Source organism: Triticum aestivum, unplaced genomic scaffold (genome assembly GCF_018294505.1).
Source record: "Triticum aestivum cultivar Chinese Spring unplaced genomic scaffold, IWGSC CS RefSeq v2.1 scaffold85096, whole genome shotgun sequence".
NCBI classification, from domain to species: Eukaryota; Viridiplantae; Streptophyta; class Magnoliopsida; order Poales; family Poaceae; genus Triticum; species Triticum aestivum.
Window position 1 is genome coordinate 32,971 of NW_025228547.1, and position 6,301 is coordinate 39,271.

At 41.1% G+C, this 6,301-nt stretch overlaps 1 long non-coding RNA gene across 1 annotated transcript; it reads left to right on the top strand.

The window, feature by feature from the left end:
- Positions 1-1,002: 1,002 nt before the first annotated feature.
- LOC123174350 (uncharacterized) lies at positions 1,003-4,407 on the top strand. Its single transcript, XR_006486980.1, has 3 exons — positions 1,003-1,675; positions 2,843-2,975; positions 3,817-4,407. It is a non-coding gene; the product is annotated as an uncharacterized lncRNA (long non-coding RNA).
- Positions 4,408-6,301: the final 1,894 nt, after the last annotated feature.

Sequence of the window (6,301 nt, forward strand, 5' to 3'; positions counted from 1 at the left end):
GGAAGCCAAGTGTGCTTCTTCACGGCCAACGACGCCGCTCCTCCGCGCGAGGACAGGACAGGGCTGGGTGCGCCTCGGTTGGGGCAACTCCCATCTTGACGAGACCATGGAGATGGAGCTTCTTCAAGGTCCCCTCTCCCTCTCCTTCTCTGTTCTGAGTCTTCTGACCTCCAATTGCTCTCAGTTTGTCAGTCTCTTCGTGCCATGACCATCTCTAATTAGGGTTAGCAACTTAATTTCGAGGTCAATTGCCTCATTTGGGCGCTGTTACAACTGCTATTTCCATGAATCCCCAATTTCTAGGGATTACTGTTTGTGAGCACCAACATCTCTCAAACTTTTTTCTTCAGAGTGGAGTAACCAAGCTGATGGTGCACATAATAACAGTTGTGAGGACGTTCACCATCGACCTTTGCGCCCAAGAATGTGATGGTCTCCGCTCTGCGTGCTTGCCAGGGTCTCCAAGCCCAACAACGCCCAGATCTGGTCAGCGACGTTCGCTTAAGGCAGGGACACCTTTAGTGCTTGCCTGTTCCTATATCAGCAGTGCTCCGAGCTTCGTTAGTTTTTGCTCATGTGATCATCAATCACAATTCAGGTGTATATTGCTCTGTTTTGTGAGTCCAACCATGTTTCTGAATCTGTTAACACTGAACCTGAACATTTTCATTTTCTCTACTGCATGTTTGTCCAGAGATTGTTCAATTTCAATTTCTCCTTTCTCTACTGCATGCTCGTTCAGAGATGAAGAGCATGAACTTTCTGGAAGATTGTTCAGAGATGAAGAGCCTGCTTGCAGCCTGCTAGGTTGTACAATAAAAGATTAACTCAATTGTGTTTCAGTTTCACTGGTCCAGGATTGGGATAAAGCATGCTTGCAGATGATGAGCTGAAACGTCCTGCGCCAATCTCTCTTCTCTGTGTGCAGATAGTCTTACACAAATTCTTAGTTAACGGTGATGACGAATGGTCACAGTAGTACTTTAAATAGCAGCAAGGTTGTGGTTATATTTGTTTTACATTAGTTTCGTGTATAACAATTAGCATGGCTGGTCTATTCATGACCTCCAATTGCTCTGAGTTTGTGGTCTTCGTGCTATGACCTTGTCTAATTAGGGTTAGCAACTTTCGTGATCGATTTGGTTCATTTGGGTGCTGTTTACAACTGTAACTTCTAAAAATCCCCAATTTCATGGGATTACCATTGCTATTCTACATTCTGTCATGTGCTATGGTAGGCATAATTGATTGGACACTATGATTACTAAAGGGTTCGTTGGTTTTCTGTTTAGCATGGATTCTATGCTCTTGTTCTAGTACTCACAGTAGTTCTCGGGCATTATTTAATACTCCCTCCATTTCACAATTCTTGTCTTGGTTTTAGTTTAAATATGTGTTTTTCTTGAAGAACTGCATTTGTTTGCCGGCCATCGAACCATACCTATTTGTGTGCCTATTTGTTTGCATTGTTAAACAAGCATTTTGGTTTGTTTCCAGTTGATCTTCTTCACTGATGTTGTTTCCTCACGCGGGTGCACAAGAGTTCGCCGTCCATGGGCTGGTTTACAAGGGTGGCAAATATAACGCGCACCGGGAGAGGAGGAGGGGGGCTTCCTACGCTGTGTTTTGCATTGCCTCCACCAACCCATGCGCTTCTTCTTCCACTCCGGCGTGGGTAAGCCCCTCTCCGCTCTGCTCTCTCAAGCGCGTGCTTGTGTGCTGGCCATCATGCCATGGCATGTTCCCTCTGGTTTTTGGATCTCGTGATATACATGAGTCTCATGTTGTGTGCCTGTGTGTGATTCCTTTCTCTTGATTGTTTGATTCCTAGATCTAAGTCAATGCCCATGACACTTGCATCCAACCGCAAGGTCGGTTTTTCTGGTCTCCAGCAACAAATTTTTTTTTGTGTTTTCCCCCCTTTGCATTCAGCTCTCACACACAAGATGCCATTCTGGAATTAGGGTTTCTGATATGCAGTGTATCTATATGCTAGCCTTCATGTAATACTGGCAATCAGGAAAACAACATAATCTTGTCTTAAATGAACTACTACGCAGTATAGGTTTGCACTTGTTATTTTGTATGGCAAACACTACCCGTGGATGGGATGTCTACTTGCATTTTCTTGCTGATGATTTTTTAAATTGTTTATACTTATTTAATTATCAGTATTTGTTGATTGAGGCATATCCTGCCATGACCATGTCCAATTAGTGTTTAGCAACTTCTCCGGTCGATTGGCTCAATTGGGCGTTGTATAGGGTCAAATGGCTCATTCTATATGCTCTCTGGATGCTCCAATTGCACCCAATTGTCTGTTCAACCTTAATTTCCAAAAATCCCCAATTTCTAGGGTTTACTGTTTCTGTTCTACATACTGTCATGTGCTATATAGCTTCAGGCATGCTCATAACTGTAATTGTAGGCTTAATTGATTGGACACGATGATTGCCAATTGATTTGTTGGTTTCCTGTTTAGAGTATCATGTACTGCATGCTCTTTTTTTAGTACTTGCAGTAGTTATAGGGCATTATTATTTAATACTCCTTCCGCCCTGAATTACTTGTCGTGGAAATGGATAAACGTAGATGTATCTAGAACTAAAATACGTCTAGATACATCCATTTCTGCCACAATTAATTCCGGACAGAGGGAGTACTTGCTAGCATATGATTAACTATTCCGTTTGGTAGCCGACTACACCATGGTCGTTTCAACTAATGGTTGGATCCTATAGACTGAATCTATGGTATGTTTGTGTTACAGATCATGACTTAGTGTTCTATTGTGGTCCACTTCTTCTCTAACAAGAAAATATATTGTTATTCTCTTTTATAGTTGTGCATGGCTGGTTCACAAGGACAGCAAGCACTGCCACCGTGATGGAAGATGCTCGAAGTGGCCGCTGCCACCAAAGACCAATCCTACCTCCTCCAACGCTTCCTCCACATGTGTTCTGCTTGCTGTACAGGTGGGCACCATTTCCCCTCTTTGTCGGCCCAAACCACCGTCCGTGTGTTTGATTTAAACCATGCTATCATACAGACTGCTACACCTTTGTGTTAAAACATGTATGATTTATGTGCTATGTAGCATCAATCATTAAAGCATTTCATTTCTTGGTTCAAACAATTTGAGCATGAAGGTGCAGGCTGCATCAATGGGAGGCTCCTCAGGCTGATGCACCATCGTGTTAAACATGTGTTGGTTATATAAGATTTATGTGTTGCACTGTTATCTGTGTTGGTCTACTGAAGAAATGTTTGCTCCTTTGCATTATTAAATCATGTGTTTTTTCTTTGATACTTATGTGTGTGCCGTCCATTGAGTCGCCGCTATTTGTGATGTTGATCATCATGATTTTTTTCATGCATAATTACTCTAGGAGTGTTTAAGTGTGTGTATGTGTGTGTTTGTGTGTGTGTGTGTGTGTGTGTGTGTGTGTGTGTGTGTTAGGCTTTTTAAATGTTCTCTGTTCATGCTTGTGCGAGGTTTCCTTATTTGTTTACATGCTGATATGCAGCAAGGCTTGGCTGCCTTGATGCGTCGAAGCTCAGGCTGAAGTCAACTCATGTTATACATGCTAACAACTGTTTGAGGCGTTACCTTCATGTTATACATGTGTGTGTTGGTCTATTAGATAACCATTTGCTGCATTGCACTGTTAAATATGTGTTTTTGTTGAAGAATTACATGTTGTGTGCCGGCCATCGAGCCATACCTATTTGTGTGCCTATTTGTTTGCATTGTTAAACATGCATTTTGGTTTGTTTCCAGTTTATCTTCTTCACTGATGTTGTTTCCTCACATAGGTGCACAAGAGATACGCCGTCCACAGGCTGGCTTACAAGGATGACAAGCACAACGAGCACCGGGAGAGGAAGAGGGGGTTCCTATGTTGTGTTTTGCATCGCCTCCACCAACCCCCTGCGCTTCTTCTTCCACTCCGGCATAGGTAAGCCCCTCTCCGCTCTGCTCTCTCATGCGCGTGCTTGTGTGCAATGCCACTGAACCGTGGTGAATCTCATGCTGGCCATCGTGCCATGGCAAAGTTCTCTGGTTTTTGGCTATCGTGATATACATGAGTCTCGTGCTGTGTGTGATGCCTTTCTCTTGATTGTTTGATTCCTAGGGCTAGGTCAATGCCCATGACACTTGCATCCAACCGCAAGGTCAGTTTTTCTGGTCTCCAGCAACCAAAAAAATTGTGTTTTTCTCCCTTTGCATTGAGCTCTCACACACTAGATACCATTCTGGAATTAGGTTTTCTGATATGCAGTGTATCTATATGCTAGCCTTCATGTAATGCTGGAAATCAGGAAAACAACATAATCTTTGTCTTAAATAAACTACTACACAATATAGGTTTACACTTGTCATTTTGTATGGCAAACACTACCTGTGGATGGGATGTCTAGTTGCATTGTCTTCCTTTTCACGCTGATGATTTTTTAAAATGTTTATACTTATTTAAATACCAGTATTTGTTGATTGAGGCATATCCATCTTGTGGGGCAGTCATATAGCCATACATGCTTTGTGATAGTTGATGTTGCTAATAAACTCTACTTTCTATTTTGTTTAGCCATGCAATAATCTCTCACTGTGTCTGCTCAGTTAATTGAACAATACCATGTTATTGCTACATGTACTTTATCATATTTTGAAGAGATTAGTTAATGGACACTAGGATGACATGTTTAAGTTTCATGTTGACAATTCAAGGCTTCTGGATGATGCCTTAACTGTCTTTATTTTTGTTGTATTGGGGAACCAAATAAAATCATACCTTTTTGTGTTTTCTGTTGGCCTGATGCACTGTATGTGGCTGTACTGTGTAAATATGAAAAGTAGATGGGGGAAAGATGGGAGTAATAGCTTTATGAAAAAAAGTGACTTTTAGAAATCTTGGTATTGATGGAGGAAACATAATAATCAACGTTTCTTTGTTAGAAATCGTCCAAGTACAAAGAAAGTAGGCAGAGCCATCAAACTTTTTTTGGAGATTAAAGTCACCTATTGTTTGGAGGGGTTGCAGAATGGCGCCTATACATGCGTGAGCTAACTTAAGTGTTATCCAGCGTTGTGGTTCATTGTCTTATTCGTATTTATTGATCCATATCTAAATGTCCTGAATTCGCAGTCAATAGGATGTTGGATGAGTGGGTTAAACTTGAACAACATGTTCTCTCTCACGCTGCTCACCATGTTTATTTGAATTTGTTTTGCCTCCTTCGGTAGAATCGGGACAAATTTTGTTTGAGTTGTTCAACTTTTTTGTTGTTGCTGTCAAGTTCATCATCGCTTTCCTTGTTAGTACCACTGCTTATTTACTGCAACTAGTCTAATTGCAGAGCACAACTTCAGCATCCCTACAGATGTGAAGATGCCCATCTCCAATGGTTTCTACCGCCATATCTACAACCCCGACTAGATTTATCAATGTATGGGATCTCTCCTTATCCAGCGGTCAGTCCGACGTCTGGCATATGTAAGCCACATTTTCCTCCTCTGCTCCCTCTCATTCTTTGTGTGCCCAAGGCCATTGAGCCAATTTTTTGTACGCGAATGAGATAATTCCTGAGTTTCGAATAGCGTGCATGAATGCATTTTGTAACGGGTCATTTTTATATTTGGTTGAATCGGGAAGCCAAATAAAATCTTCTTTTGTGCCTTTTCTTTGCTTATCCATTGTATGGGTGTACTGTGTATGTATGTTAAGGAGATGGAGAAAGATGGGAGTTGTTGCTTTATAAAGAATTGGCTTTTAGAAATCCTGGTATTGATGGGAGAAAGATAATGATCACTGTTTTCTTGTTAGCCTTACATGTAATGCTGGCAATCAGGAGAACAACATAGTCGTGTTTTAAAGGAACAACTACACCGTATATGTTTGCACTTGTCATTTTGTAGGGCATACACTACCCGTAGATGGGATTTTCAGTTGCACTGTCTTTCTTTTCATGCTGATGATTTTTTTTAAAATTTGTTACACATATCTAAATATCAGTGATTGTCCTCTAATTGCATATGATTTTTGAAGCAATCTAAACTTCAAATGATGAAATACAAATGCGAGTTTTTTTTTCAATGTGTCCTTTTTACAAACCGTCCAAATACGAAAAAATAGGCAGATCCATGAAACCATTTTTCTAGAGATTAAAGTCGCCTATTCTTTGGAGGGCTTGTAGAATGGTGCCTGTACAGCTTGTTTTAGTTCATCGACTTATTCGCGTTTATTGATCCGTATTAAATTGTTCTACATTCGCACTCAATAGGAGGTTGGATGAGTGGGTT